At 44.3% G+C, this 24,704-nt stretch overlaps 1 protein-coding gene across 3 annotated transcripts in view; it reads left to right on the top strand.

Annotated features, from left to right (window-relative positions):
• Positions 1-1,473: 1,473 nt before the first annotated feature.
• DLGAP4 (DLG associated protein 4) overlaps positions 1,474-24,704 on the top strand; it is a 360,647-nt gene continuing 337,416 nt past the window's right edge. For 2 of the 3 annotated variants that reach the window (XM_077335345.1, XM_077335344.1), the window contains exon 1: positions 1,474-1,738. The gene's annotated coding sequence lies outside the window, so the exon portion shown is untranslated. The remainder of the gene's footprint in view (positions 1,739-24,704) is intronic. The other variant, XM_077335347.1, reaches the window with a different exon arrangement.

Here is a 24,704-nt window from a genome sequence, read left to right as displayed (position 1 = left end):
TGGCATCTATGCCCTGTTGGCCATCCAGAGGACTGGTTGTCAACTATGTGAGATGAGATGCTGGACTGGATGGGCCATTGGTCTGATCCAACAGGGCTCTTCTTATGTTATTATGTTCTTAATACGCTACAAGCAGAAACCCTCAGAATTATGCAGCAGTTTTCATTTTAACAGGTCTGTTCTATGTCTTGTGTTCCTGATCCTTCTATGCTTCCTATCTCCAGCAAAATAGCATAGATATAGCCTTGGAGCAGGTTGAAGCCCTGTTTTTGCCACTGCTGTAGTTGACCAAGCCAGTTGATTATGGTTCAGTTGGCTGTTTCAGAATTTAGGATTGGATCTAACTTATTCCACCTAGTAAACAAAGGCAACTTAACTTAAAATGTTGGCCTAGAACTGCCATCAAGAGTGGACAATGAATGACAGGTGACACTTATTCCTATCTTTGGGTGTATTTTGAGCTCTACTTGCACTAACTTTGGTTGGGCAGCTTATGCCCCTATCCTTTGCAGTCATGATGTTTGTGAGGATGATAACCTCTGTGGCTGGAATAGTGGCCATGGTGGACCTCTGCATATGCCGTACCTGGAAACATTCAAAAATGTGTGGTCCAGCAAAATGAGAGCAAACCCAAACACAATGTCCTTCAACGTTGCCAACTGTCAGTGGGATTTCACAAAGTGTTTATCATAAGCTTGCTGTAATGTTACATGACTCAGCCGCTAATGCTTGAAAAATCCCTAAGCCTTCTGTGAAACTGTCCTAAGCAAGTGATCTAAGGACTGCAAGCGACCATTGCCCTTTCTGTTTCCTATCTTGCAAGTGGAAGGGCCAGACAATGCAAAGAGTTATTGTCATGGCCATTATTGCTAATTTGTCAGGCTGTCATTCCCTGGTCTGTCATTGGAGACATGCACCCCAGTGGAATTATTCTCCCCTCCCCCCATCTGTTTTAACACATGCCTTAAACAGAGGGGAACAGCCATAGTTTTGGGGGTGCTCCCCCCTCGTGCTGGACTGTGGCTTTTCATTTCAACTTGTGAGTTTTTGTCCATCTCCAATGATCAACACATAAAGAGAAAGCAGTGACAAATCCCCCACCAGAGCAGAGCCCGTCTGCTGCCTGCCTCTTCATATAGCCTTGCTCTTCTTGCTAACAACTTATTGAGTGCCTCAGATTTTCTGGTATGGTGACCTTATGCATGATTCAGGCTGCCAGCGGCACAATAATACACTGTGCGGCGGCGGCAGCATTGGCCCAGCTCTTCCTCTGTCCTAGTTTCCTTATGTGTGTAGTAGTCCAGACTCCTCTACAAAATCCAGGTCTGGTTTTGGGGCCTGCTTTCCTCTCTCTTTTTTTGTGCATCTTTGCCTTTTTCTCCCCCTCTCTCCCTCCCAACCTCTCTGCGCTGTACTCTCAGGGGGATCTCATCACTGCTGCAGCATCACTAACAACCTCAATCCAGGAGGCTGGGAAAGAGAGGCGGAAGGGGGAGAAAAAAAAAAAAGCTGAATGAATGGGCATCGCATCAGTGATCATTATGGGGAGAACAGCGGCTGCTGCATAGAGAGGAGGAATTGTTTTTAAGGAAGGGGGGAGAGGAGAGGAAACGAAACGAGCGCTGCCAGGACAATGAAACCGGGTTTCATCAGAAGGCTTTCTTTGGACAAGTAATCCATGCCAGAGGAGGTGCTGCCGGATGGAGCATTGGCGACTGTCTCTTCCATTGATGCCCAGGTGAGTCCAGCGCTCTCTTTATTCTTATTCTGAAAGATAAAGGAAGCCATGTACGGATATGACAAATGGCACAGTCGTGTCTGGCAGCATAGCCTTTGGCAAGAAAGCGTGACCTGTAGAAATGCTACAGCTGTTACTACCCTCGCTGTCAAGTGCGGTGGAGAGAAGGGGGTGGGGTGGCCGGTACACCTGCTGTGGGGGGTTGGAGGACTAGCCCTCCCTGCTGCTTTGCCTCTTTTGTGGAACACCTCCAGATGCTGGTGATTCATATCGACAACTTCGCTTCCTGTTTGTTTCCATCGTTAGTTAGCCCTGGGCACTGTTGATAGTTTTATTTGGGGGAGAGGGGGTGGCTCTTCAGTTCTTTAGACCTTGAAACATACCTGCTTGATCTTTCAGACCGCCTTCCATTAGCCCGCTTGTGAATCGCCATCCAGCGGGGAGGGGAAAATAAGGGGAGAAGGGAGCCATTTCATTGGATTGTATTTGGCAGCAGGATTTGAGTGTTCTGTGTTGCCATTGATTTTCTGCGTCACGGAGTCAGATACCATGGTGATGGGCAGCAGTGGAAAACCAAAGATGAGTGGGTGGTTTATGTACAGGCCCGCCAACTTAGTCCCAAATAACACCCCGCAAAATAGGGAGCCACAAATGTGGGAGACGCGTTCCCCCCACCCCTTTCTTCCGTTGGAACGTGGCAGAATCTGATTAGCTCAGAGTGTATTTTGGCATTGTTAAGAATAGCTTGGAAGAGGGAGCTTTCTGGGCAGCCCCGAAAGAGGTAGACAGATACCTGTCTGAAGCCTTTGTTTCTGGAGAGGCGAACATGTGCTACGGAGCTAGAGAAAACTTAGGATTTTTGCCAACTCGTATGGCCGGGACTCATGTTCGAAGCCTCTGTTGTGCTCTGCCTGTCTCCTCCGTGGTGCCCTGCAGTCTTTCTGGAAATCGTGTCGAGGCTTTGCAACCTAAGCCCAGAGCATGAAGGTACCTGATGAAGTTGAAAGACGTATGTATAACTAGATGAGTCTTTGCCTAAGAAAAACCGGGCTTATGTGTGGCAGCTGAGATGGAAGATTCGACAGCTGTGGCGTGCCATACGCCTGGGTGTGGGGAGTGTGCGCGCACAATGACTAGCTGAGCATGTGGTGGCTCACTCGTGTGTAGAAATGTGATGAGCAATGGTGTACGTGGTGTGTGTGTGTGTGTGTGTGTGTGTGTCTGCGTGAGGAGTGTTGAAAGCAGCCCTGTTGCAAAGAGGGGAGTGTGCCTGCATGCGCGGTCCCTGGAGAGAGCACATCTTTGTCAGCCAGTGGCAATTCCATGCTTCGTAGCAGCAGAGTGGGAGGGTGAATCCAGGCAGGGGATGGGGCAGATGCTCATCAATATATTTCACAGGCATCTTGCTTTTAAATTTAGCAGGCGTGTGGGCAGGTAGGGGAGAAGGCTGCCTGACAAAATCTGACAAAACATAAAAGGAAGTGCAGCTTGAGTAGAAAAGGGCAGTCGATGGAGAAGGAGGGGAGGGGAGGGGAGGGCACAGAGTGATGGGCTTCTTTTCTAACAAGGCTTGCTTGCCTTGTGATGACCTTGGAATTGCTGGCCAGCCAAGCAGCCTTCCATGGAGAATCTTGAACATGAAACCAGATGGGAATGTGAGGCTGGAAGGGCGTGAGAAGGAACTTCAGAGCAGCTAGGGAAAGGAGTGCTTGTTAAAGGTTAGAGAGTGGGTGTAGAAAAAAAATATCCCGGCACAAAAATGAACTATGCAACTTCTTTGTTGACGATTACTCCATACCTTCAGGGATCATGTTCTTACCAGCTTCGTTACATACAGTAGCTCTTGCACTTCATTACAGTATGTCATGGGACCATACCGTTGTGCCCCACACCTGCATGCCAGGGCAATAATAACTGGAGCATAAAACGACCCAGCTATTCCCTATATTGTTTCTGTCCTTGCTGATACTTTTTGTTTGGTTTCCTATTGAGAATCTGCAGCGGCAGGGAACATGTGCTGTGGCATAAAAAGATCAGCAGGGGGTGCTGTGGGGTAAAGTGCTATTCTCGTCCAAAAGCCATTGTGTGGGGGCTGTGATGACTGAGACACCTGCAGCCCTTTGCAGACAATGGTATTGAATCTAAGTCTATACGGGATCATCTCTTCCTGCCTGCGTAATCTTGGATCTACACAGATCCCTGTGCTTTGCAGCACTTCTGTTTTCCTGCACTGCAAAATATCGGTTTGTGTTCAGCATCTCCTGTAATTGGCTGGCAATGAAGACCATTTTTTAAAATAAAACCCTCAACTGATACGGAAGTTGAAACAACTTAAGTGGTACAGAGAGTGGAAAAGGTAGACTCAAGCCATGTAGTTGGATGAGAATGGCATGTAATGCCTTAAGCGTCTTTAAAACCAAAATCTGTGTAGGAAAGGGGTGTGTGCGAGGAAGCCGTGTGTCCAGAGACAGTTTCAGAGGGTAACTGTGTTGATCTGAAGTAGAAGAGATAGACTGGAGTCCAGCAGCACCCTGGAGATCAGCAAGATTTAAGATTGTGATGATCAAAGCTCCCTTTGTCTGATACAGGTGGGGATGGAAACCCCTGAGTCCTTATATCCCTGTCAGAAGGTGGGAGGGGTGTTGCGAGGAAGGGAGTGAAGCTGAAAAGGTACAATGTAAAATATGATCAGCTTGATTGGTTGCAGCAGGGGAGAAATGCTCAGGGGCAGGACATTAGCACCTGTAGAGAGCAAAGAATCCTACTTTCCCGTTCAGTCGGAGGAGGGGGCTGTCCATTGCTTTGATTTTGCGAATGAACTCAAGTTCAAAAATCACCTTATTTGTGCAGCAATTACTAGGGTTGAGAGAGTCTAGGCCGAGGTTGGCACTTGACGAGGGAGTCCTCATTCACTGTGCCCCACCACGAAGCTGCCGCAGGTGGGTTGAATAATGATGCCAGGTCAAGCCACGGCAAAGCAGTGATTATACTCTGATTAACAATGCATGTTACTCAATTGGAGGGCAGGTTTAGCATTATTTTGTGGAAAATGTATCCCAGCTTTACTCCCAGAGTAGCATTTTAGGCTTAAAGAAACCCATCAGGATTGGCTCGATTAAGAGGTAGCAAGGTACCTGTGGGGATCCTGGGAGCTTCAGAAATGAATGAAGATTTGAACTAGAATTTCCCGTATGTAAACCCAATACTCTAGCCACCGTGCCCTAGAGTTGGGCTTGGTGTAGTGGTTAAGAGCAGAGGTCTCTAAAATGGAGATTGGTTGATTCCTTGTTCCTCCACATGCAGCCAGCTGGATAACCTTGGGGTAGTCACAGTCATGTTAGAAGTATTCTCACAGAGCAGTTCTCCCAGAGTTCTCTTAGCTGCACCTACCTCACAGGGTGTCTGTTGCGGAGAGAGGGAATGAGGACAACCGCAAGCCACTTTAAGACTCCTTTGGAGAGTAAAAACTGGGGTATAAAAACCAACTCTTGTTGTTGTATTTTACCATCGCAGTAAAGCTCCCCAATCAGTTAACCAAATAAAAATGTCCTACACAGTCCATGAATAAGCCTTACACACTTGAATAATATGGGCATTGTGGGGAAACATCCCCAGAAAAATGTATGAAGTACTTAACTTTTAACCTTCCGTTTGAATCACTCACCACATTTGCTTCTCCGTTTCATCTCCTGTTCTCCATCAAGGGTACAAAGTGGGCCGGCTGTTACACTGGGCTGTTAGACTTCATGGCATGCGTTCCACAAAAAGGAGTCAAAAGCCCCCTGACACTTGGCCCAAAATAGTAATCCCTCAATTGTATTAAGAGAATAAGTGAAAATAATTAGCACAGTATCTCATGACTAAGATTCTTAATGTTCATGATTGTGAACTTGTCAGGTCTTATACCTAACTAGAGGCAAAGCCTGTTGCACTCAGGAAAACAACAAGCCCTAGGATGCACAAATGCACTGTGGCCTTCACAAAAGCTCCTGCCAACCTCTGGACTCTTGAGGCCCTGCCTCCAAACCTCAAGGAACATTCCTGCCCTAGGGGTAGCTAATCTCCAGATGTTGCTTGGAAATCTCCTGGAATTGGAGGTCATCTCCCCAGGGGAAAATGGCTGTTTTGGAGGGGAGGGGGGGACTCTCATCTCCTGGTGATGAAAGGGCTTACTTTGGATGGGGAACTCTGTGGCACTGTGCCCCAGAGTGGTTGCAGGATGCCAATCTCTAGTTGGGACCTGGGGATTTTCTGGAATTGCAGGACATTTCCAGGCAACATAGATCAGTCTCCCTGGAAAAAAGGGCTATTTGGGATGGGAGACTCTCCGACTTTGGATCCCATGGAGGTGCAGGGATGCCAGCTCCAGGTGGGAAACAAAGAGGAATGCTGTGTGGCACTAATTGCTAATTGCAATAAACATCAAATAATTCATAAACTTGCCACAGTTTCTTCCTTCAATTAAAATATTTAATTAATAGCAAAATTTGCTTGAAGAACTGAAAACCTTTCAGTCTGTACATTCTTCAGTTCAGGTTAATATCAATATCAATTAATATCAAAGTAAATAAAAAAAACTGTTGTATGTTACAATCAACTATAAAAACATTGGTTGGCAAAGAACTTACAGAGGATTTCTCAATTACTGCCTCTATGTCAGCTTTTCTCAACCTTTTTACCATTAAGAAATCCCTGAAATCTTCTACAGACTTCGAGAAACCCCACAAGTGGGATCTCCAGGTCCCAATTGGAGTCTAGCATGCCTGCCACTGTTCAGAGATGCCAGCCTCCAGTTGGGACCTGGAGAACTCCCAGAATGAAAGCTCACCTCCAGATTGCAGAGATCAGTTCCCCTGGAAGGGCTGCTTGGGTGGGGAGGTCTCTGTGGCATTGGGAAGGGAAGATCAGGGAAGATCAGGGATGCCAGCCTCGTGGTAGGATTTGGGGATCCCCTGTAAGGACATCTCCTCTCCAGACTGCAAAGATCACTTCCTCTGGAGGAAATAACTGCTTGGGATGGGGGTGGGGGCTGTGTAGCACTACCCATACACAGATAGTTTATGCACTGGGAACTTCACTGGTTAAGAGCAGCAGCTTCTAATGTGGCAAGCTGGATTTGATTCCCTGCTCCTCCACATATTGGGTGACCTTGGGCCAGCTAGACCTAGGGCTAGTCAAAGCCCTGTTAGAAACTGTTCTCACATAGCAGTTTCTCTCAGAGCTCTCTCAGCCTCACCTACCTTAGAGCCTTATGGTGCTTCTGTGTCCCATCTACAGTTTCCCCATCTCCCATGCCAATGGTCTTAAATTTGCTTTGTTGTGATGTTACTACCTGGTTGGGCCATTCCTATCTGGGGACCATTTCCTATTGGGGGAATATTTCAAGGGGGAGACAATCAGGTAAGAGTGAGTTGTCTGCTTGGTCCTGATTGGTCCTCATTGGCCGAGTACTCTCTCTCTATTGGTGGCACACGCCTAGGGAGGGCCAATCAGGTAGGGAGTGAGTTGTCTGCATACAATTTGAAATGATTGGCCCTCATTGGCAAAGTGCTTTTTCTCTATTGGCAGCACACCCCCAGAGAGGGCCTATTTGGTAGAAAGTAAGTTGTCAACTTGAGCTTTATTATGTTTAGTGCTTAGCAATGAAATGATGCTTTCTACAGTTGTAACTTTTAAACTTTTTATCAACAGAATAATACTGGGTAATCCAGGGAACATAGAGATGACATCGCACCTCTGCAGAAGGATATATACTATCCTTGGGGGGGGTGGGGAGGGAGAATGCTTGTCTTTGGAAACCTCACTAAAAAGGAAGAAAAGCAAAATACATGGTCCCCATGCAGTGCCTTTGGTAAAGACAAGTGATCATGGCTCGCAGCTCCAGCCAACTGTTTTGAGAGCAGAATACCTCCTTTGGGGTCTTGTTAATGATGCTCTGGATTGTGAGAAGCAAGAGCTCTTCACCACATCTGGAACCTGCTGGTGGAAGTGAGCAGCATGCCATTAACTGCAGTGGAATTACACAGCTATAGAAAGGAATAGATCATTTGTCCTCTAATGCTGCAAGTACATTTTGTGCTGAACATACCAAGCCCTTTGTGTCTCTGTAGTGGAGCCTTTAAACTGAATAAATTGGCAGAGGAATCGTAAGTGAAATTCACTTCCTGCGCAGAGGACTAGCAAAAATGCTTGCGACTGTGCCTCATTTGTCTACAAAGGTTAAGGTGTGAACAAAATCTCAGAAATGAGATGCTTTGGAGCTATATTGTCTATTTTATTCGGTGTTACAGAGCTGTTATCATCTCAAAAAAGGAGGAAATCTCTCCAGAATAAGGCTATACTCTCCAAAAATAAGGAACATTTGGCAAGGCCTACACAACATAGAAACAGAAATGGGACTTGAATGTCAAAGCATCTTGAATTGCATGCCAGTCTTGCGAATGTGCATGACAGGGGCAGGAGGGATGGGTCCAACCAGTTGCTGAAGAAGAAAAAGAAAAAGGGAAGAAAAGCTGGGGGGAGGGATTGGGCCTCGCTTTTCACTTTCCCTTCCTCTCTCCACAACAGACATCCCGTGAGTAGGTGATGCTGAGCACCTGAAGGCACTATTTGATCTGGAGTGTATGTCATTGATGAGAACTATTAGAAAGCCTTCTGTTTTACTACCACGTTCAATGCTTAATGAATTAACTTCATTCAAAATGAGATATGCAGCACCAGTGTTGCCTCTTTTGGTGTGTTTTTGTTTTGTTTTGTTTTTAGGGACCAGTAAAACAGCTCAATGTCTTTTGTTGGCCCTTGGAATCATCAGTCATCAGTCAACTTTAATAATTAAAGTTATGGGCCTGTTCTCATCCATTCTGTCCTTTTGTACTGGGATCAGGACAAAAAAACAACAGCTGTTTTATTTTAAAAACTTGTTTTCACTACCTGGAGGAGTCCCAAAGTGGCTTACAAAGCCCTTTCCCTTGTTCTCCCCACAAAAGACACACCCTGTAAGATAGGTGAGTCTGAGAGAGCTATAAGAGAACTCCTCTGTGAGAACAGCCCTAAAAGAGCTGCGATTGGCTCAAGATCACCCAGCTGGTGGCATGTGGAGGAGTGGGGGATCATGCCCAGAGCTCCAGATTAGAGGTCACAGTGTGGGGTGGAGACAAAGGATTTCGTTGCAGCCCAGGGTTCAAATGAGCATCGGATATGTTCCGTGTTAATTTGAATTTATTTATTTGGATTTAGATTTATATAACTGCCCCTCCCAGATGACGATTCAGGGCAGTTTACAACATAATCAATACATTCAACCATTAATCATAACTAATGTATGTCTATAGTTTTGAAAAGCGGCATAATTTAATCCAGTTTGTTTTAATTATTTTTAAATACCTAGAGCAATGCCCATTAGCATGGCGGTGGGTGGGGATCAGGGTGGCGCAGTGGTCAAAAACAGGGGCCTCTCATCAGGAAAATCATGTTTGATTCCCCACTCTGTCTCCGCATGCAGCCAGCCGGGTGACTGTGGGCTAGTCACAGTTCTCTCAGAGCTCTCTCGGCCCCACTTACCTCAGAAAGTGTCTGTTGTGGTGACAGGTAGAGAAAGCAATTGTTAGACACTGAGACTTCTTAAGGTAGAGAAAAATGAAGTATAAAACAGCTCTTCTATTTAATGCAAAGATATTTGTGCCTTTGGCATGCACCCATGGTATATTTGCCCATTTAATTTATTATAATGTTGGCCACAGTTTGTAGGACAAGAGACACGAGTCCTTGCAAAGTTTCATTGAATGAGATCTCAAACATGGGGGTGGAGAAGGACATGGGGGCCTCTCCCCTTGCTCCCCATGCTCAATGGCACCTCTACATGTAGGTGAGCTCTTCCTAGGTCCCATGCTTCACAAACACAATTCAATGCCACATTGCCACAGTACTCCATTTGGGGAAAATGGCTGTGCATCTTTTCCACACTGGTATGTTTCCCCAAGAAGCATGAGACTACAGGTGACTGCATAGGGATGCATCCTCAGATGTTCTTCTACTTATGGAAGATGTCTTTTTGCTTTCAAAAAGGGTACTTACAAACCTCATACCGGGATGTTGCTTGGGGAAAAAACGAACTGAACTTCAAAGATTTTCGTCTTCTGCAAGCTCTCTACTGTTACAACACTATGCAAACTCTTCTATGAGACAAACATTAATAGACAGCAGTAACAACTGTTTCCCTTCCCCTCATCGCACTCCGAATCCACCCTATAACTCTTGGTGTGGCCCATTCTGCATGCCTATTACTCAAGGCTGTGGTTCATAAAACCCGACTTGAGCAGACGTCCTGTGAAAATAGTCCAATAAGTGGCTGTGATTGAGCAAACCCATTCAAATACTGGCCCACCCAGTCTGATGCTTATTGCCAAAGGTTAATTCTTATGCCTCACAACACCAAGAGCAGCAAAATTGCTTTATTTTCCAGCCAGTGGCAATTGTGCAGCAGGTTTGGAAGTAAGCACTTCACGCGTTCTTTAAATTGCCTACATCAGGCATCTACTGCGCACCGATATTTTTTAAAAGCTTGTTTTCTTCAAGGACAAATAGCCAAAGTGTGGGTGTTCGTCAGCTGTCTCAAGATGCAAGAACTGATACTGAAGCAGAGATATCAGAGCTCTTTCACACTCCAGTAAGGAGCCATTGCCTCTTTCATATCTATGGGAGCCAAACTCAAGAGCCCTTTATGTGGTGTCCCTGTGGTGTCCATCTTCTTACCATTGCACTAACATTGTTTTTGAATCCAAAGTTCTCGCCTTTCAACCATAGCTAGATTTTGACAGGAGAAATACATTTACCCTCCTCTGACCTCCTCTTCTTCCTCTTCTTCCCCCTCTTTGTATTTGTAGTTTGCAAAAGTTGTGTCTGCCAATTTCATTGGTTAAAAATGTAGAGGTTTTTGACAGATCCCATTTGCCTCCTCCCTTGCATTTAATTTTGGATTTGTAGACAGAGACTTTGTGGATTGAAACCTTCCTTTACTGAAAGTCAAGGGGTGGGACTGGCATCCTAGCTTTGAATTTGGTACTTTCTAGAAGACTAATTTCTGACCTTTATCCTGACACAGAAAATATCAAGGCCCCTATGATTCTGGCCCATGAGAGTTTATTGAGAAGCATTTCCCAATAATTTTGATGAAACTTCATCTCAGGGAAGTCTTCATAGTCTTGCAGTCTCACTCTCTAAGAATCCCCGTGACCTTCCACTGGCACCATATTTTCATTTATTGCTACCACCCAAGATTATGGATTTAAAACAATAACAACTTAGAACAAATTTTACAATACAAAAGAAACAATACAAAGGTAAACTAATAAAGACAATTTCCCCTAAGAAAAATGTGATAATTTGCACATTTCATTTTCAGCATTCACGTTGTGGGTTATCTAATGGTACAATTTAAGAGTTTGAATTCAAGTTTCATATTCAGAGGCCTGTAGGTGAAATCCTAATGGAAATCCACATTTCACTTTGTGGGATATTCATAGAAAAGACAGTATTATGCTGTAAGAGCCATTCTATATCATCTTCAAATGGTATGCTAATAAACGATTTGCATTTGGCTGGTTGTTGCTGGGAATTCAATCCTTCCTGAAACCAAATGGTGTCATTTTGCAGTGTGTTATTTGCATTTCATGCTTCGTAAATGCTTTTTTTTAGCTTTATTTTTAAACTCAGCTGGATGGCTCTCTGGATAGCATCTCTTCTTGCTGGAATTGAAAGCATACGAGCAAAGTCTAATAAATGTCATGTACAGCTTTGCATGGTGCATTAAAAAGAACAATTAGAAGGCCCGAGCCATATGCAAGCTCTTTCTCGCTCAGGGAAAGTTAGATTGAGCAGGAGTCTTGGGGGGTTATTCACAGCTGTAAAAGGGCTCATCATCTCATTTTTGCCTTGCTCAAGGAACTCTGGGTCATTCCATCACAACACACTTGTGAGCAAACTCGGGTTGATGAATAGTCTCCAGTTCACCCAAGCAACTTTCACAGCTAAATGGAGATTCACATGATTCAATATGCCATCCACTACTCCACACAGGCTGAAACTAAGTAGGAGACATGTGGCTGCCACTGAAAATAGCAGCTTAATTTCTTATTCTCTCTCCAAGCAATAGCAGATGGAATTGCTATTCCTGACAGTAGCCACAGGTAATCCATGACGTCTCACCACCAGAACTGCCCATGCAAACTTGTATGATGGCAAGAATTTCAGCATTCAGAATTATTGTAGGTGAGTTAAACTCCTATTAGAGAGTTAAACTCCTGCGTGGGTGTCCGGTGGCATTGGAAGTGGGACATGTATTTGGTGAAGTGGTTAGGTGTGAGCCAGTTTGGTGTAGTGGTTAGGAGTGCGGACCTAATCTGGCAGGCAGGGTTCGATTCTGCGCTCCCCCACATGTAACCAGCTGGGTGACCTTGGGCTCGCCATGGCACTGATAAAGCTGTTCTGACCGGGCAGTGATATCAGGGCTCTCTCAGCCTCACCCACTTCACAGGGTGTCTGTTGTGGGGAGAGGAATGGGAAGGCGACTATAAGCCGCTTTGAGCCTCCTTCGGGTAGGGAAAAGCGGCATATAAGAACCAACTCTTCTTCTTCTTCTTCTTCTATACCAGATAGACACTTCTTTTTTGCCCTCTGCCAGCCACAGATAGAAGAAGAAGAGTTCGTTCTTACATGCCGCTTTTCTCTACCCAAAGGATCTCAAAGCAGCTTACAATCGCCTTCCCTTTCCTCTCCACACAACAGGCACCCTGTGAGGTAGGTGAGGCTGTGAGAGCCCTGATATTACTGCTTGATCAGAACAGCTTTATCAGCTGGTTGCATGTGGGGCAGTGTAGAATCAAACCTGGCTCACTAGATTAGAAGCCAGCACTCCTAACCACTACACCAAGAACTGGGAGCTGTCTCATTCAAATCTGGCTCAAAGTTTTGTTTTTGTAGCCAATGTTAAAATGCATTAGGAATGATTTTCACAGACTCCTCCCAATGGTCCATCCAGCCTAGTATGTGGTTCCTAGCAGTGTTTCAAAGACTCAGGAAGAAGTTGCTTCCTGCCCTCCTCCTTCAAATCTTTGAACTGGAGAACTGGGGATTATACCTGTGATCTTACGCATGTTAATGCTGTATCCTATTATGAGTAACAAAAGGGAAGGAAAACTGAGACCTATCAATGTTAGCATAGCTTCTGTTTCACTTAACCATATACGGAGGGGAAACCTCCAAGTAAGAAGGAATGTTTTGTGATTTGCATTTCAGTGAAAGGGGGGGGGGGCAGCTTCAAAATGGACCAGAGATGCTCATGAAACTTTAGACTGAGGAAAGAACCTGCAATGAACAAATGGTAAACAGCATGCAAAAAAAGTTAAGGAAGGGACTGTGCAATTTCTATGTTCCCTTTCATAAAATAATTTTCCGTGGTCAACAATTTAATGTAGCTCTGTGGAAAATGTATTAGCCATCATTTTCCAATCTGTTTTGGCATCTAGGGTGGCACACAGAGAATTTCCTTCTGCAAATGATAAAAAACTCACTAGCGTGAACCCATTTGCTGCTCCTTTTTGCAAGCTGATGAACCTCAAAGTGAACTGATTTAAATCAAGGGTATTTAAATTGAGTTCCCTGTATTGAAAATCATACTTTTTCTTAAAGAAAGCATGGCTATTAAAGGATTAAGCTAGACACTGCATTCAGATGTTTGCCATTTTTACTGACTTTTAAAAACAAAACATTGCCTTAGGAGACTGAGATCATGAATGAGGAGCAATGGGAGAGGGGGGGGCTTTTTCTGCTCAAAGTTACCCCCATTTCAAGTGGCATCTTGCTCGTTATTGGAACCTCTGTCTGTAATGTCTAGTTAGATTTTAATTGTTGCTGTAACAATTAAAGCATATTGGTTAGCCAATTGAATAGAGTTTCATTGTTCCTAGGAGAATTATTTAAAGCCTTTGATCATGCAGCCTTTTTCATGACAGAATTATATGTGCCTAGAGCCCTAGCTAACGTTACTGAGTCTTGGGTAGATCATTTGTGATGAATTTGTTTGCCCCAGCTGTTTCTTCCTGTGTTCTTGGTCCATTATCATTTTAAGCAAGACACTCATAGAAGAAGCCGCTGGGTTCTCTTGGAATACAGTCTCTTTCCCCAGGTATCTCCTCTGGCAGTACTCTAGTATTGTGCGTTTGTACCTCATGTGGGATACACTGGAAAGATTGGAGATTCTGCTAGTGTACTGTCTATCCAGGGGTAGTCAAACTGCGGCCCTCCAGATGTCCATGGACTACAATTTCCATGCTGTGAATGCTGGCAGGGGCTCATGGGAATTGTAGTCCATGGGCATCTGGAGGGTCGCAGTTTGACTACCCCTGTGTCACTGCCCAAGCTGGTTAAGTTGATCATGGATTATCCTGGTTTTAATCTTGGGGAACTTCAATGTTGGTATGAAGGCTACCTTGTCAAGAATGGCTTAGGACTTCTTGTCTTAGAATCATAGGAGCATAGAATAACAGAGTTGGAAGGGACCTCTTGGGTCATCTAGTCCAACCCCCCCCACACACACACATACACACAATGCAGGGTCACTTGACCCTGTTTTTCATCCACTGTAACCTGCCACCCCCTTGAGCCATCACAGAATCAGCCTCTCCGTCAGATGGCTATCCAGCCTCTGTTTAAAAATTTCCAAAGATGGAGAACCCACCATGTCCCGAGGAAGCCTGTTCCACTGAGAAACTGCTTTGTCAGGAACTTCTTCCTGATGTTTTAATGGAATTTCTTTGGAATTAATTTTATCCCATTGGTTTTGGTCCGTCCCTCTGGGGCAAGAGAGAACAATTCTGCTCTATCCTCCATATGGCATCATTTTAAATATTTGAAGATGGTTATCAGATTCCCTCTCAGTTGTCTCCTCTCCAGGCTAAAAAGACCAAACTCCCCCAACCTTTCCTCATACACCTTGGTCTCCAAACCCCTCACCATCTTTGTTGCCCTCCTCTGGACATGCTCCATATCACATGGATATCCAAGGGTGTTAGCAGTCTCACACATATGTGGTCCTCAGCCTATATGTGTCAGATTACAGATTGCCAGGAGATCCATGGGGTGGCTGAAGTCTCTACAAGTCCTTTTTCATTTCTGGTAGGGTTGGGACTCAAGGGAGCCTGGGTATTCTGCAGGGATGGGAGACCAGATATTGGTATGTATTAGAAATCTGATGGAGCTAATGTCTCTCATGGAGTTTCAGTTGGCATGGCTCATACATATAAATTCTGGTTTCTCTATAGAATATGGAGATAGTGCTGTGAATGCATGTTCTTTGTGCCTCATCCTGTAGAATAATACAGACGCACTGGGAAACCAATATGGCAATAAAATATCCGAATTAGACTTATTATAGAGTCGTCTCTCTTCAGTTTCAGTAATTCTTTTATTCTTATTTCACACAAGTCCCGATGTGTTTCGCCTTACAGCTTTCTCAAGGGACATTTTTTATATTTAAGGACCAACTTCAACTTATTAAGGAATCTCTTGACCGAGTATAAGGTCATACAATAGCTAAACTTAGCTTGTGGCGCTTCAGATGACTCTATATAAGTCTAATTTGGATATTTTATTGCCATATTGGTTTCCCGTCTGTATTATTCTATATTTGTTTCTTCACTGGGACCCACCCCTCCCAGTTCATTATTTATCCTGTAGAATACAGTCTATTTAAGTCCTTGGAAGAGTGGGGAACAACTAAGCCTCACTGAAGTGGAGGAAAAGTCCCCGGAAGGCTGGGAGGCAGCAGCCTCCCATTTTCAAGCTTGCTGTGCGGCACTGATGACAGCTGAGAAAATACATTCCTTCCACCCCTGCCTGTGTGCAGTGCTGACTGACAGGACTGTTCTGGGACCTGTTGTACAGAAGCCCACAGAATGATTATATTTGTCAGTTGTAACTTGTTTGTTCAACATTAAACATACAAAATTGCTCGAATCCACTCAAGCTTGGATGCCATTTTAGATGCAATACAGTTAATGGATGCTGCCAGGGTTCTGTCTGAACACACTTTCATGGATTTCAATTATTGCAGCCTGGAAACATGGACAGAATACAGGAAGATGTGTAGACTGCTACTTATGTGCTCAGCAATTCCTCTTCTTGTTTTATATAGTTGACAAGGAATGGCCATTTGGGTGCAAGAGGTTATAAATGCCGTCTTATGGTGATGGGAAGCTGGTGTTCCTGACAGCTTTGAAAGAAGAAATTGTTAGGCTGCTCCTAAAGAAACTAATTTTAGATCCTGGTATTGCTTCACCTATCTCCTAGTCTTACCCCCCCCCCTTGGCCAAGTTGCTCAAGTGGTAGCAGTTCAATCCCAGACATTTCTAGAGGATACCAAGTATGCAGATGAAAATGTCTGTGTGTTCTGATGATCTGTGCAGGTAGATGGTGGTGGTGGTGGGGAGAATTTGATTCTATTAACTCATGAACTAGTTTTTTGAGCCTATCTATCATAGACTTGGATCCTGCTTAGAATTTCTGCAGGCACAAGAAGGGGAGATTTTTGCTAATTTCTTTTCTCCTGCAGCAGGAAATGCCCCCATAAATGCTGCTCCTGGGGAACAGGGGGCTGACAGTTATAGCTTGGGGAGAATGACTATGACTATGACTTCCTGCAAACAGGACCAGTTCATGCCTCTCACTTTCCACAGTGAACACAGAACCAAAAAAGTCACTGAGCTTCTCTGCCATTTCTCCATCTTTCTTTAGCAATCCATTTATTCCATTGTTTATCCAAAGGCTCCACTGCTTCTCTAGCTGGTTTCCTGCTCTGGATATATATATAATTTAATGTTTATTGTTTGTCTTGATGCTTTTAGCAACTTGCTTCTCAAAATCTTTTTTTAATGCCTAATTATTAACTTTTTTTTTTTGCCAGAGCCTGTGGTCCCTCCTGTTCAATTAGTTGGAGCATACCTTCCACTTTTTAAAAGAAGCCTCTTTACTTTTTATTGCTTCCTTGACTTGTGTTGTTACCCATGCAGGGCTTCTTTTAGATTTGACAGTGCCTTTCCTCACCTGTGGAATGCATTCTGTTTAGGCTTCAATTAGTGTGATTTTAAACAACTTCCAAGCATCCTCTAAAGCAGGGGTAGTCAACCTGTGGTCCTCCTGATGTCCATGGACTACACTTCCCATGAGCCCCTGCCAGCAAATGCAGATGCATTCCCAACTGTGGAACCTGAGAGTAATTAAAATAGATTCATTATACTGTGTGCATGAAAGCTTACACCTTGAATTAAACTTAGTTGATCAGGTGCCATTGAACTCAAGCTTTGTTCGAGAGGAAGTTGTCTTTGTTCAGATGTGTCACTTCTTCACAGTTTAAAACGTATTATTTTACTTAGATCCTTCTCTTTCTACTCAAAGTGGCTTATGAGAGGTCCCCACTAGGATGAGATCTACTTAATTTAATCACTGAGCAGCTCTGGAAGAAACATGTTTCCACTGTAGGCTTTGTGGCTAGGTAATTATTGTGTATATAAATTCTAGAGATTTTACATGCATGGAAACACATTCTCTGCTATCACAGTGTTGCAAATATTGAATATCATAGTGCGCACCTCCAATTTCTTTACTAATTAGCAGTTTCATATTGGAGAAGCAATATTCACAGAGGAAATGTGTAGCTTTTCCTACCTCAAAATGTCTTGCCTTCAATATCCCTTCGACATCTTTAATATAGCAGTCATGGTCAACATCTGGCACTAGGCAAAACCTCTGCTGTACTGGATTCACATCCAGGTCACATCCTTACTTCCCTTCCGGTGACGAAGCTGTAACACAGGATTTCAAAGCCATTACATTTGTCTCACCACCTGCGATAACGGTGCCTTGACATTTATGTAGTGGTTTCTGAAAGTAATGAATTATATCCCTCTGGGGCACCTCTGAATTTGTGGATTGTATAGGACAAAGTGTACAGAATAGTTACAAGATGGTACTGCAAATATCGGCAACTATATGAATTGCACAGAGCAGCAACATAACCAGTCTCTAAATTTAGTAGCAGGATGTGGAGCATTTGCATGACTTTGACACAAGTACATTTGAAATATTAATAATCATACTAAGCTATATTATAAATAGCTAGGGAAATCTGTCTTTTTCTGGCTAAAAGATTCAAAGTGCTCTAGCCATTTTATTTTAGGTAGTAGTTATTTGAAAACTGTTGATGAAAATATGTAACTTTTGATGAAATTATAACTTGAAAATATATAACTTTTATTACTGAATTTAGCCATGATAGGGTCACCAACCTCCAGGTAGTGTTGAGATTTCCTGGAATAATAATAACAACAACAACAACAACAACAACAACAACAATAAATAATCCAGACTACAGAGACCAGTTCCCCTGAAGAAAATGGCTGCTTTAGAGGGTCGCCTGTATGGTATTATACATGCTGAGATCCCTCCCCAACTCCTCAAGGTCCCTCCTTCAAAATCTCCAGGAATTTCTCCACTCAATTAATAGACCTTGGCATGTACAGTCAGTGGTTTCCTCATTGCACCAGATCAGCCGACTGTGGGACTCATTGATGTCTATAACATCACAGGCAGAGCATATACCAGAAAGGTAATTCTGTAGAGGCCCATGCATCTGCATTGTTATTTGATGATGTGGAACACATCTACTAGCGCATTCCCTCAAATAGAAATGATAACAGATGTGACATCTGTTGTCTTGCCTTAGGGAGTGTGCCAGTAGATGGTAGCCACTGCTGGCGGCAGTGCCCCACTTCCCAGGCCAGCCCCGCTCTCTGCAGAGCAGGGCAGGCCTGGGAAGTGGGGAGACATGCAGACACCACCAGTAGCGCTCTGAAGGATGCTGTACTCCTGCTGCGACAGGTAAGGAGGGGGAAGGGGCAGGGTGCATGTGTGTCTTAGAGGGGGGGGAAGGGACCAGAAAAGAGAGATAGGTGGGGAGAGGCAAGGGGGAAGAGGGGGGAAAGGTGTGGGGAGAAGGGAGGGATTCAGGGGGGAGGGACCAGGAAGGAGAAGTAGGTGGAAGAGGCAAGAGGGGAGGAGGGAGGTATGTGTGTGTCCCTGAAAGGGAGGGGGCCAGGACCATGGAGTCCCACAGCAGGTGTGTGTTTTTGTGATAATAGCTGAGATCTCCATCATTGATGCCAGAAGGTCTTAAATAGCAGATTACTTGTGTAGTCTTAAACAGTGATTCAATTTTGCCCATTGTCATCAAGGAAGATCCAATTAAAATATCTTAGACTGTTCCTATTGCAGTGCTAAATTTTGCAATCCATCTTGAGTCGTAGCAGACTCCAAGCGAAATAAAATAAATAAATGGTGTAATTTAGTTTAGAGTTGTAATGTAAATTAAGTCAATTGCAATACTGACTACTCTGTATGTATGTGTTTTTAAGATAGTATGAGCAAAGTAATGGGAAAGGAATAGCAATAATAAAAAGTAGGAAGGGTGAGGATGGGTGGGCTTCTTGGGTAGTAGGAGATGGTGCAAAAAAAAGTGGGCTGTGCTAAAGAAGTGGTCTTTGATTCCGAGCAGGAATTTGAAGGACAGAAAAACCTGGAAGACACTCAGCCAGCACAGAAGGAGGCTGTTCAGGTTGTAGGACAGCATGGTTATTATTCAGAATAATTAGCTCCAACTTTTACTTCCCAGTGGGCTCCTTGCTCTTACTACTGAAAAAATTCTCCTGACAGTTTGACTCTCAGAGGGTATGTGAGACACATACCTGCTCTGGAGCTACTTGATCAGGGCCTCCTCCCTCCTCCGCAAACACACATACACACACAGAGAGACTCTGTTCTCTTCCTCCCTTCTGCCTAATCTGTTGGTTTCCCAACCTCTTTCTTGGTTCTTTACTCGCCCTCCTGCACAAACACACACAGACACACAGAGACCCCCTTCCCCCTTCCCATTTCCACCTTACTTGTTGGTTTCCCAACCCCTTCCCTGGCTTTCACTCCCTTCCTCACAACCAAACACAGACACACAGAGACTCCCTTCCATTCCTCCCTCCCATTTCCCCATACCTGTTGGTTTCCAACCTCCTCCCCATCTCCCCTCCCTCCATCCCTAACAAACACGTGTGCATGAATGTATGCACGTGTGAATTCACACTTGCATGAATGCAAACACACCCTTCCTTTGCTCCCACCCTCTTCCCATTTACCTTTTTACCCTGGGTCTGCCTCTGCTGCTTCCTTGGCTCCTGATGGCATTGCAGGAGCTGGCTGGGGCAGTCTCTGCCTTGGCCTCAGAGGAAGTACAGCCTCTTCCTTGCCCCCCACCAGCATCACAGATGCTAGCTGGGCTTCCCGGGGTGAGGCGGACTCAGCCTCGGCCTCAGAGGCAGCGTAGCCACCTTCTCACCCCCTGCCAGTGTCACAAATACTGGCTGGGCCCCCGGGGGTGCTGCAGCCTCTGCTGCAACCTGGGAGGTGGTGTGGCCAGTTCCTTACTCCCCACCAGCATTGCAGTTGCTGGCTGGGTCCCCGGGGGGTGCTGTGGTCTTTGCCTTGACCTCCTCAGCTCCCTTGGCCTCTTCTGCCTTTTCTGACGTGCTTCTTCGGGCGGGACTACGGACATCACATCCATATTCATATCCATTTCAGAAGGTGCGCCAGAAGATGTGTCCCACATCAAAAATGGTATACTCATCAGTAAACCAAGCAATTTTGGCATATAGAACAGACAATGCAAATACTCTGTTTCTCAGTGGTAAAAATATAAATGTAAATTAAATAGTAACAATGCACAACCCTACAATGTTTTGTGGAGAGTTGCCAACCTCCAGGGGGATCATGGAGTTCTCCTGGGATTACAACTGGCATTTGCCATTTCGCAGAGTAAAATACGCCTCTCCTCCAATGGTCCTGTAAGATGTTTTTCATATCCTTTTGAACCATGTACACTGCAGACTTTGTATATTCCAGGAGCTATCCTACCAGGTTGCTCCTTGGATTTACTGTCCAGCACAGCAGCACTAGCAGGAAAGGCTCTTCTTGCATTTCTTAACAAAGTGGTACCCTGGGAGATATTTATAGTTGCCATAATGTTATTCCCCAGCCAAGCTATTACTGAAATAGGCTATGAGTATATCATAGGAGATGGGATTTTTAATGGCATGGTGCTTATTTTTTTCCATCCTAGGAATTGGAAGGTACACTACCTTACTAATGAGTTGTTTAATCCAATTAATATTTCTACCAAGCTGGCTCCAGAAAGAAGAACACAATTCTAAGTAGAACTATCACCTTTTAAACCCATTGACTTCAGTGGATGCAAAGGACTGTAACTATGCTCAGGATTGCACTATTGATCAAGAACTACATGTTTGGCAGCAAATATGGGACTCCTAACTCGGTAGTGGTGGGGGGTGTCCTCTACACTTGCCCTACCCATTTTCTTTTTTCCTTTGCAGATCTTCCATATTTCCATCTTGGGGAAATCTGTTAGTCAGCTAGGGGAATGCAGCAATGGTGAGGAGGTGCATTGGAAAACTCATAGGCCATCTTCTGCCTTGCAGTTTATCAGCAAACATGGGTATGAGAGTCCCAAATGTGCCATTCTTTCCTTTCAATCTAGAGAAAGTGGGAATACATTCCTGTATTCTGATCATTTGTGTATATCAACTGGGCTTTAAAGTAGACTGCAAAATATTCTAGGGCTGTTTAGCCTAGAAAAAGGCAAATAAGGGGAGACATGACAGAGGTTTATAAAACTATGCATAGTGTAGAGAGGGTGTACTGGGACAAACCTCTCTCTCTCTTATGATACTAGAACCCAGGGTCATCCAGTGAAGCAGAAGGATGGCAGTTTCAGAACAGGCAAAAGGGAGTATAGAGCCAGCATGTTCTAGTGGTGAAGGGTCAGACTCTAATCTGGAGAACATAAAACCTGCTGGGTGACCTTGGGCCAGTTACAGTTCTTGTCTCACCTACCTCACAAGGAACTTTTCCACTCCGGGAATTCAGCCCAGCCCAACATTCATCCAGTTGTGGGCTAATTTCCACTTCTGGATGACTTCAGTGCTGGCCTGGGACAAACTCAGGCCTGGCACAACTCAGGCCCTCAGTTGGCTTGCAGCAAGGGAACACCAGTCCTGCCAGGGCCAAGACTACACCAGACCATTGCTGACATCATTTGGAAGCAGAATTTAGCCCCACAACTAGACGAGTGCTAAGCCAGGCTGAATTTCCAGTGCAGAAAAGGTCAAGGTGTCTGCTGTGGAGAGAGGAAGCGAAGGCAATTGTAAGCCACTTTGAGACTCCTTAAGATAGAGAAAAAGCGGGGTATAAAACACAGTTCTCCTCCTCCTCCTCCTCGCATCATATAGTTAAATAACATATATATTTTTAAATCCTTTCATCTTCACCTTGAAATACCTGTCCTTGAGGAGGCCATTTGCAGACTCTGAGCAAAACATTTTGGTCGAGGCCTGATAATTACTAAGTTCAGGGGCTTTTTAAAAATTCATGAACATGCATCCTTGTGGGATCTTTAAGAGAAAAGTGCAGCAATCTACAATGTTATATATGGGAAGAGATGGCTTAATATTCAAAGCATAATTACATCTCTGGTGGTTGCGGGTTTTGTTTTCTATTCTCACTCTTGATTACTGACTCTAATCAATATTGCAGCAATCAGATGTCCAAGCTACCAGGATAAATACACCTTCTTGATCCTAAGAGGTGCTCATGGCCTTAGATTTAAGATCTACAGATCCACATATATCTGGGTCATTGAGTCCCCAGTGGGGGTGAGGGTGGGATAATTATATGTTATATTAATAACTTTTCCCCCTCCACCTGATTCTCTTTCAGTAGAAATTCAGATCCATGACTGCAATGGAAATTTAGAAATGCAATTCAGGTTGGGAAAGAAGTAGGTGAGTGGGGGGAGATATGAACCAAAAGTGGTAGGATGTGGGAAAGGAATTCATCTCCATCCTGTTGATTACTTTATACCTGTTAATTATTCCCTTCCCCAATACCACTTTGCCATGGGGACCCAGCAATTGGATTTTCAATATATAAGAAAATAGCAGAATATGTAGTTTTGTCCCAAGAAAATTTATCACAGCACAGATTACACCATCCTCAACACCTTACAAACTCTGAGCAGTTCTTACAAACACAATTAAGTTTTCTTTCCATGCCATATTTCATTGTGCAGATGAGTCTCAAGGGCCAGTATTTTGCCAAAGGGTTTTTTAACCAAATGGCAGGGGTTCTTTAGGATCTGGAAGCAATGGGAAAAAAGGGTTTTGTTATGGAAAAGAAATTATTAAAAACTCAGATGATAGCTGTCCACAAAAGAAAAACAATTGCTTATACAGGAGAGCCAGTTTGGTGTAGTGGTTAGGAGTGCGTACTTCTAATCTGGCATGCTGGGTTTGATTCTGCACTCCCCCACATGCAGCCAGCTGGGTTACCTTGGGCTCGCTAGCAGTGATATCAGGGCTCTCTCAGCCTCACCCACCTCACAGGGTGGGTGAAAGGGAAGGTGACTGTAAGCCGCTTTGAGCCTCCTTCGGGTAAAAAAAAGCAGCATATAAGAACCAACTCCTTCTTCTTCTTCTTCTTCTTCAAATAAGTATAACAAGATAATCAATGGTCACACAGCATAGTGAGTACAAGCAAACTACAACCGCTTAAAAGCTCTCTTTACTTCTTTGTTTGCTTTACTTCTCTGTTATGGCTCCCAAGGCTGAATTTCTCTTACTTCAGGAGGTCAGAAGATGACCTTTCAGATTCAGAAGACCACAGGGGGTCTTGCACCTGCATTCCTTTCTGCCATCACAAACCTTGGAAAGGATAACATATCTCAGCCTTTCCTGAGATGATACATTAGCTTCTGGCTCCTGTGCCTCTTAAAGTATGGTTACCAACCTCCATGTGGTGGCTGGAGATCTGAAATTACAAATGATCACACCCAGAGATCAGTTCACCTGAGAAAATGGCCACATTAAACGATGGACTCTGACATTATACCCTCTGACATCCCTCCCCAAATTCTGCCTTCTTCAGGCTCTACCCCTTTATCTTGTCCCAGTTGCTAAGATATGGAGAAAGGCTGTACTCCACTTTCTGTAAGAAAGCAATGTTGTAGCTAAAGTTCAGAAGCTTACCTGACTTTCAGCTGAAGAATCAGCCTTGTTGGGTACACAGATTCATGCTTCTCCCCACCTGAGATGATTCTGTTTCATTGCTCTGTAGCCCAGACTCAGAAGGTCCATCCTGCCAACTTGCACCAAATAGTGGGTCTTCTTACCTGGTATTTTCTCATGACCTCCTCCCCCAATCCACTGTGAGGATCTTCAGTTATCCAGGAAAGGAAACCCGTGACTTGAAGCAAAAGATTTCTTTTATGGAGTAAGCAAGTATACTTAGCCAGGCATTGTCAAAACTGAGGCAGAAAGCATAACATATAATTCTGGATCACACACACACATCTGTGAGAACCCAGGGAAAGTGGGAAGACTTCAAACAGTATCAACAACCAGATAGGGAGACTTGCATTTCAGAGGGAAATGGAGATGGATAGGGAAGAGGTGAGATGTAAAAGGAGGGGAGGGGAGGAATGCATGAAGGAGCATCTGAGTAATAAAGGAACATCAAGGCAATAACACATGGCCAACCAGTCATATCAGCTACAGACCATACATAGCTAGTGACCCAAAAGCAACCCAAAATCATGGCAGAAACTACAGGGTTCTTATATCCACTGCTCATATACGCCATTGATAAATAATAAGTGACTTTGATTTCCTGCATATTTTCCAGATAATGCAGATTCTTGGTCATGAAAAAGAGACAGATCACTTTTACAATAAATGCCTATGCTTTAGAACATTTAATCATGGTGTTGACTAGAAGGGAGCTAGCCTGTGACTTCATTCTG

The sequence above is a fragment of the Paroedura picta genome, chromosome 4 (genome assembly GCF_049243985.1).
Source record: "Paroedura picta isolate Pp20150507F chromosome 4, Ppicta_v3.0, whole genome shotgun sequence".
Classification (NCBI taxonomy): Eukaryota; Metazoa; Chordata; class Lepidosauria; order Squamata; family Gekkonidae; genus Paroedura; species Paroedura picta.
Note: the sequence above shows the minus strand (reverse complement) of the source record. Positions and strands in the feature narration are given on the sequence as shown.